This window comes from Lithobates pipiens, unplaced genomic scaffold (genome assembly GCF_037356315.1).
Source record: "Lithobates pipiens isolate NorthernLeopardFrog02 unplaced genomic scaffold, aLitPip1_a1.2 Scaffold_18, whole genome shotgun sequence".
In the NCBI taxonomy this organism is placed as follows: domain Eukaryota; kingdom Metazoa; phylum Chordata; class Amphibia; order Anura; family Ranidae; genus Lithobates; species Lithobates pipiens.
In genome coordinates this window covers 627,332,963-627,341,040 of record NW_027507758.1, presented here as the reverse complement: position 1 = coordinate 627,341,040, position 8,078 = coordinate 627,332,963, and the positions used below count along the sequence as shown (strand labels likewise).

At 45.5% G+C, this 8,078-nt stretch overlaps 1 protein-coding gene across 1 annotated transcript in view; it reads left to right on the top strand.

The window, feature by feature from the left end:
• The first annotated feature begins 4,714 nt into the window (after positions 1–4,714).
• The window catches only part of LOC143986870 (uncharacterized), a 377,747-nt gene continuing 374,383 nt past the window's right edge, over positions 4,715–8,078 (top strand). Inside the window, exon 1 of the mRNA XM_077485277.1 lies at positions 4,715–4,789. The gene's annotated coding sequence lies outside the window, so the exon portion shown is untranslated. The remainder of the gene's footprint in view (positions 4,790–8,078) is intronic.

Genomic DNA, 8,078 nt, shown 5'->3' with positions numbered 1-8,078 from the left:
CACCGGAGCTGTGCAATAAATTATTTTAAACCCTTGTTTTGTGTTTTTTTTTTTACATTTTTTTCACCAGGGGAATGGGTAGGGGTACATTGTACCCCATACTCATTCACATAGGGTGGGGGCCGGTATCTGGGGCCCCCTTATAAAAGAGCGTCAGATCACAAAGGGAGATGTTGTCGAGTGGAGAGAACGGTTCATTGGACAAGATTTCCAAAACAACTGAGTGGTCCCAGACCAGGAATGAAGGTTTCCTAGGGGGCCTTAGTTTAAGGCAAGCCCTCTGAAACTGGATGACTAGAGGATCATGTGCCCATTTGACCCCGGTCATTGCCTCGTGGCTGGTAAAGACTATCAAAAAGGCCTACTTGCTGAGTAAATTACAAATTCCTGAGGGCTTAAAGGCGCATTCCACCAGGGCAGTTGCAACTTCTTGGGCGGCCTATTGTAGGGTCTCGGCGGAGACCATCTTTAAAGCGGCCACCTGGTCTTCCAGAAGCACCTTTATATCGCATTATAAGGTGGATTCTGTACGACTATCAACAGTGGATTTCGGGAGGGCCAACTCCTCTCTCTTGCTAATAAATTTACTTTTCTTGCATTCCCACCCAGTCTGCGAGTTACTTCCTAGAGTGTATGCTGCCATGTTGTGACAGGAGACCAGAAAATTGTATATTTACCTTTCTGTAATTTTCCTTTCCTGTCGCATCTTCATGGCAGCATACAATGACCCACCCGTTGAAGGTGATTCATATATACTGAGAATACTGGCGGCGGGGGCCGTCTCGTCATCTTATAGCTATGTGGTCCTATCAGGTTGTGGAGGCGGAGTCACAACCCAGATTGTATGCTGCCATGAAGATGCGACAGGAAAGGAAAATTACGGAAAGGTAAGTATACATCTTTCCGGTTTTTACAAACTCTGAAATCTGTAATGGAAAAAAGATAACATCAGCTTTTTAGAGTAAATCATTTGAAGGAAAAAATCTGCAGAAAATCTGATAGTGTGTATATGGGGCTTAAGTCAAGGAAGACTTTTCAAAAGTCTTGGCAATGGCCTGCCTGATTGCATACAAATTGAAACTCCTAAAGTTTGACCTCATATTATATGGTTTTGGTAAGTCTGAAGGAAAAAATCTGCATAAAATCTGAAAGTGTCTATGGGGCTTAAGTCAAGGAAGACTTTTCAAAAGTCTTGGCAATCATATGTTGGTTGGTATTGACCTAGAGCAGGAATATGCAATTAGCAGACCTCCAGCTGTTGTAGAACTACAAGTCCCATGAGGCATAGCAAGACTTTGACAGCCACAAGCATGACACCCAGAGGCCGAGGCATGATGGGACTTGTAGTTGTGCAACAGCTGGAGGTCCGCTAATTGCATATCTCTGACCTAGAGGTTTCCAGTTTGTCATATCTTGTATTCCTCCAAATGGGGGATTATTTGTTTCTGGCCTTGTATATGATCAAGGGTCATATTTTGGCTTTGGCTGTCTTTTGGAGACTGATTGCTGTTCCTGTTCTTGGTGCATGCTTTTGTACTAGATGTCACACGTGTTGTTTCTCCAGTCAGCCCGCCATTGGCTTCATGGAATATTCATTTGGTTCTTTCTTTTTTTACAGAATTCTCCATTTGAGCCTATTCAGCACCTTCCTTTTGTTCCCTTTGTTGAAGGTTGTGTGTTCTGGTTGCCATTACCTCAGCTCATAGGACTTCGGAACTTGTTGTCCTTTTCTGTAAGGGGTCTTTCTTGGTCTTTTCCTTCATGCTAAGATAGCTTTTTGACCTCTTTTTTATCTAAAGTGGTTTCTATCTTTTCATCTCAACCAGAACAGTGTATTACCTTTCTTTGCCCTTGTACACACGGTCGGACATTCCGACAACAAAATCCGTCTGATTTTTTCCGACAGATTTTGTCCGAAACTGGTGTTGCATACACACGGTCGGACAAAGTTGTCGGAAAATCCGATCCTTCAGAACGTGATGACGTTCATTCGTTACGACGGGACTACGTTCAGGCTAGTAGCCAATAGCTTTGGTCTCATAATTTGATCTGAGCATGCGTGGCACTTTGTCCGATCGGAATTCTCTACACATCATCGGACAAAGTCCGATCGGATCATGTTGTCGGAAGATTTTATATCCAGCTCTCGAACTTTGTTGGTCGGACATTCCGACGGAAAAAGTCCAATGTAGCCCACACACGGTCGGATTATCCGACAACGTGGTCTGATCGGACATTTTCCGTCGGAATGTCCGACCGTGTGTACAAGGGCTTTGTCCTTAGGCTCGGTCATCTGTGGAATAGGTTTTTCTCACGTTGCATCTTTCCTCGTGCTATCAGGTTTACTTGTAGTTGACTGCTGCAATTCTGTGATTAGATTTCTTTTTTTGGCACTTGAAGACCAAAAAGAAGAATCACACAGTTTCCATGTCAAATTTTTTTTCTGTTGAATTTGTCAGCTTATTGCCCAAGCTCACAGTTTCAAAGGACAGGTTCCACCTTTTATTGAGGATGACCCTATCTACCTTTTTCAGTGTATCAGGTTTGTGAAGCTTCTACCTGGTCTTTGGCGCACTCTTTTTGATGTTTACTAGGTGGATGTGAGATGCTGAGAAACTGCATTTTGGGCGCAGTGTTTTTTTTGTAGGTGTCTGCGTGAGGTTCTTTCCTATTTCTGGTTGTTTATGGAACTTGTTGCCCTCTGCTCGTGTTCTAGATCCCTGTTAGTAAGGATTTAAGAAGATGCTCTGTGTCCTATGATGTACGATAAAGAAAATACGATTTTTTGGTTTATCTGTAGAATCCATTTCTTGGAGTACATCAGGAGACACAGAGGTCCCTCCGCTCTGTGTTATGGTCTATGGCTTGCTGCAAAACTGGAGCCCTGCATACTGGGGCGGGGTTATGCACTAGGAGGGGACTTATGCCCTTTTTCCCGCGTCCAATCACCTGTGGATGGTACTTAATAGTGTTGACAAGGATTTAAAAAGATGCCCTATCTCACATGATGTGCTCCAAGAAATGGGTTTTACAGGTAAACCAAAAATACTATTTTCTCAGGGCCCCCTAGAAACCTTTTGGAGGTTGAGAAAGGCTGGACTCCGGAGTAATATATTTCTATATATGTAGAAAGATATGTGGAGAAGTTCTTTTTTGTCACATATATATTTCTTTATTTCTCAGTGGACACCATCCCTTTTCATATAGATAAAACAAGATTACTCTCTTTTTTTAGTGCCAGATGAGGCAGGGAGACAACACAATTCCGCCAACACAGCCCGATCGCACATTTTACGTTGGAAAGTCTGACCATGTGTACAGGGCATTATGCCACGTACACGCGGTCGAAATTTCCGACAACAAATGTTCGATGTGAGCTTGTTGTCGGAAATTCCGACCGTGTGTAGGCTCCATCTGACATTTTCCGTCGGAATTTCCGACAAACAAAATTTGAGATCTGGATCTCAAATTTACCGACAAGAAAATACGATTTTGTAAATTCCGATCGCGTGTACACAATTCCGACGCACAAAGTTCCACGCATGCTCGGAATCAAGCAGAAGAGCAGCACTTGCTATTGAACTTAATTTTTCTCGGCTCGTCGTGCATGTTGTACGTCAGCGCGTTCTTGACATTTACAATTTCCAACAACATTTGTGTGACCGTGTGTATGCAAGACAAGTTTGAGCCAACATCCGTCGGACAAAAAACATGGATTTTGTTGTCGGAATGTGCGATCGTGTGTGCGCGGCATTATACAAGCTGTACACTCACTACTTTACATTGTAGCAAAGTGTAATTTCTTCGGTGTCGTCACATGAAAAGATAGAATAAAATATTTACAAAAATGTGAGGGGTGTACTAGAGCTGCACGATTAATGTTAAAAAAACGCGATCTCGATTCCCCCCCCCCCCCCTCTTCCGATCTCTTCCGCTGAGAGTAGGCGATTATTTGATATAAACAAGTGGAGAGATTATCTGCTCACTCAGCTGTCAAAAGAAAGCATCCTGGGCAATCTGCCAAGTGTAGAACTTGAAACATTGTAACTAACGCTTACTTCTAACTAACGCTTACTTCTCGCGGCGTGATCTATCTTCTAAGCAAAAAAAAATTGTGATTCTCATTTTAGCCAGCATCGTGCAGCTCTAGGGCGTACTCACTTTTGTGAGACACTGTATATTGAACAATACATAAGTAAATTTCCCCCAAAAAAAGAAAAAAAACAACAACAAAAAAAGACAAAGAAAAAGCAATCTACAGCAACACCCTCTGATAAATCTCACATGTCCCACCAAAAAATGGGCCAACTGCAAGGGGATCAAATCGAGGACAGAGAGACGCCCTCAGACATATTACTAAATGCAAAATATTTACCTCCGATTATAGTTCTCATTCTTCATAACATCAAAGATAGACATAAATGTTCCCTCAGTAACAATTATCAAATAGCAGTGTCCCCGTCTTGTCTGTCACTAAAAAGAGGGGGGGGGTGTTCTTGTTCTATTATCGTATATTTCTATTCCCCTTGGTGGGAGTGGAGATGACCCCATCTATAAGGATATACAGTACATACACACACAGCACAAGGCCTTATTCACACTACGAGACATTTCTCAGGGCTGCAGTTCCTCTGGGCTCCACAAGGTGGTGATCTCACTTCTGCCCAGATAGGAGATCTCTATGGAATACAGACAGGAAGTGATGTCAGGTACAGACAGGAAGTTGCAGGTGAGAGGTGAGTCGTGAGGAAGTAGCGAGAAGACATTGTTGGAAGGGGCAGCAGAGGAGGTAATAAGATCTTATTTTCTATTTACACCCAGTAACCCCCCGTCATGTCCGTTCTCTTCCTCCATAGTCACTGTGATGTCTTTTATCTCCAGCAGATGATGATACACACATATATAGTGTGGAAACCTAGATTAACCCCTTCAGGGGCAGACCATTTCCCCTCTTATGAGTCCGGAACATTCTCCTCATTGTGGAGATGTGTCACCTTCTCACTGGAGATGAGATGAACCTTCCTGGGTTCGGTCGGAGTGTGGTTCACTTCACTTCTAAGAAATTCTAAATCTGAATCCGAATCCTATTAAAATAAATGGGAGCCAAATCTGTCAAATTAAAAATGCAAATTTTCTGGGCTAATAGGCAAGGGGGGCGTCAAATAATAAGGAAGGGGGAGGGACACAGGAAGCGCCAACCTGAGTGTAATATATTAGATACAATTTATTAGTAAAATAAGTAATGCACCTACAGGAAATAACATAAAAACAGGCTCATCTGTAACTGGTGTCTGCAGGTGTAGATCAGCATCCAAAACAAGCGTCCACAGATCTGGCAGATGACTGGGGGGGCTTCGATCCATCCTGTGGCCACCAAGAAGTCGGTCCGGGCCGCCGTGGAGTGCAGGGAGGATGACGACACCAGGAAGCAGAGAGACATCAGGGGAGAAACAACTGAATAAAAGAGGCTACGCGCTCGGAGAATGAGCTCCTTCTACAGGCCTTAATCCTGGGGTGTGTCCTAGTCCTGGGGGGGGGGGTGCCTAAATCCTTGGGGAGGCTCTTAGCCTAGATGGTGTCCTTATCCTGGGGGGGGTGCCCTAATCCTGGGGGGATGTCTGAATCCTGGGGGTGTCCTAATTCTGGGGTTTGCCTTAATCCTTGGGGATGCTCTTAGCCTAGATGGTGCCCTAATCCTGGGAGGTGTCCTAATCCTGTGGAATGTCCTAATTCTTGGAGGTTGCCATAATCCTGGAGGACACCCTAAACCCGGTTGTTGTCCTTGTCCTGGGGGGTGCCTTAGTCCTTGGGGATGCTCTTAGCCTAGATCGTGTCCTTATCCTGGGGGGTGTCCTAATCCTGGGGATGTCTGAATCCTGGGGGGTGTCCTAATCCTGGGGATGTCTGAATCCTGGGAGGTGTCCTAATCCTGGGGATGTCTGAATCCTGGGAGGTGTCCTAATCCTGGGGATGTCTGAATCCTGGGAGGTGTCCTAATCCTGGGGATGTCTGAATCCTGGGAGGTGTCCTAATCCTGGGGATGTCTGAATCCTGGGAGGTGTCCTAATCCTGGGGATGTCTGAATCCTGGGAGGTGTCCTAATCCTGGGGAATGTCCTAATCCTGGGAGGTGTCCTAATCCTGGGGAATGTCCTAATTCTGGGAGGTGTCCTAATCCTGGGGATGTCTGAATCCTGGGAGGTGTCCTAATCCTGGGAGGTGTCCTAATCCTGGGAGGTGTCCTAATCCTGGGAGGTGTCCTAATCCTGGGAGGTGTCCTAATCCTGGGAGGTGTCCTAATCCTGGGAGGTGTCCTAATCCTGGGGAATGTCCTAATCCTGGGAGGTGTCCTAATCCTGGGGAATGTCCTAATTCTGGGAGGTGTCCTAATCCTGGGGAATGTCCTAATTCTAGGAGGTTGCCATAATCCTGGAGGACACCCTAAACCCGGTTGCTGTCCTTATCCTGGGGGGTGTCCTAATCCTGGGTATGTCTGAATCCTGGGAGGTGTCTTAATCCTGGGGAATGTCCTAATTCTAGGAGGTTGCCATAATCCTGGAGGACATCCTAAACCCAGTTGTTGTCCTTATCTTGGGGGGTGTCCTAATCCTGGGGGGATGCCTTAGTCCTTGGGGATGCTCTTAGCCTAGATGGTGTCCTAATCCTGGGGGGGTGTCCTAATCCTGGAGAGTGCCCTAATCCAGAGGATGTCTGAATCCTGGGAGGCGTCCTAATCCTGGGGAATGTCCTAATTCTAGGAGGTTGCCATAATCCTGGAGGAAACCCTAAACCTGGTTGTTGTCCTTATTATGGGGGGATGCCTTAGTCCTTGGGGATGCTCTTAGCCTAGATGGTGCCCTAATCCTGGGGATGTCTGAATCCTGGGAGGTGTCCTAATCCTGGGGAATGTCCTAATTTTAGGAGGTTGCTATAATCCTGGAGGACACCCTAAACCCGGTTGTTGTCCTTATCCTGGGGGGGTGCCTTAGTCCTTGGGGATGCTCTTAGCCTAGATGGTGTCCTAATCCTGGAGAGTGCCCTAATCCTGGGGATGTCTGAATCCTGGGAGGTGTCCTAATCCTGGGGAATGTCCTAATTCTAGGATGTTGCCATAATCCTGGAGGATACCCTAAACCCAGTTGTTGTCCTTATCTTGGGGGTGTCCTAATCCTCGAGGGTGCCTTAGTCCTTGGGAATGCTCTTAGCCTAGATGGTGCCCTAATCCTGGGGATGTCTGAATCCTGGGAGGTGTCCTAATCCTGGGGAATGTCCTAATTCTAGGAGGTTGCCATAATCCTGGAGGACACCCTAAATCCGGTTATTGTCCTTATCCTGGGGGGTGCCTTAGTCCTTGGGGATGCTCTTAGCCTAGATGGTGTCCTTATCCTGGGGGGCGTCATAATCCTGGGGATGTCTGAATCCTGGGAGGTGTCCTATTTCTGGGGGTTGCCATAATCCTGGAGGATACCCTAAACCCGGTTGTTGTCCTTATCCTGGGGAATGTCCCAATCCTGGGGTGATGCCTGAATTCTGGGAGGTGTCATTTACAAAGGAAAAAAAGTTTAAAGTTGGCTTCTTAAAAAAATAAAAATAAACAGCACAGTGACCCCTTCAAGGGTCTGCTATGTATTTTTGGTACCTTTTGGAGGGGTCTGTGTTTTTTTTTTCTTTTTAAGAAGCCAGCGATGAAATGTTATTTGCTGGCAATTTAAAAAGTATCAGTTTTTTTCCCTTTGTAAATGTTGCTGTATGACATCATAGAGCAAGAATGGAAAACACATATGTGTAGAGTTCCCCCAAATGCATACCAGATCGATTGAGAGAAGTATGGATTTTGAGGGGGTACATCATGAAAAACAAACATAAAAAGGGTGAAGTACTCAATGAAAAAAACCATACCAGACCCTTAATCTGAGTATATAGCCTGACATGTGATAAAGGGAAAGACCAATGTGTGCTCTTCTCACATCCTGAACCACACCAGGTCACATGCCCTTAACATCAAGGGGTATCTTTCCAGGGGGACTCCCCTGGCAAAGCAGGACAAGGGCCTCTTCTCTTAGCCCTGCTCAATGGTTA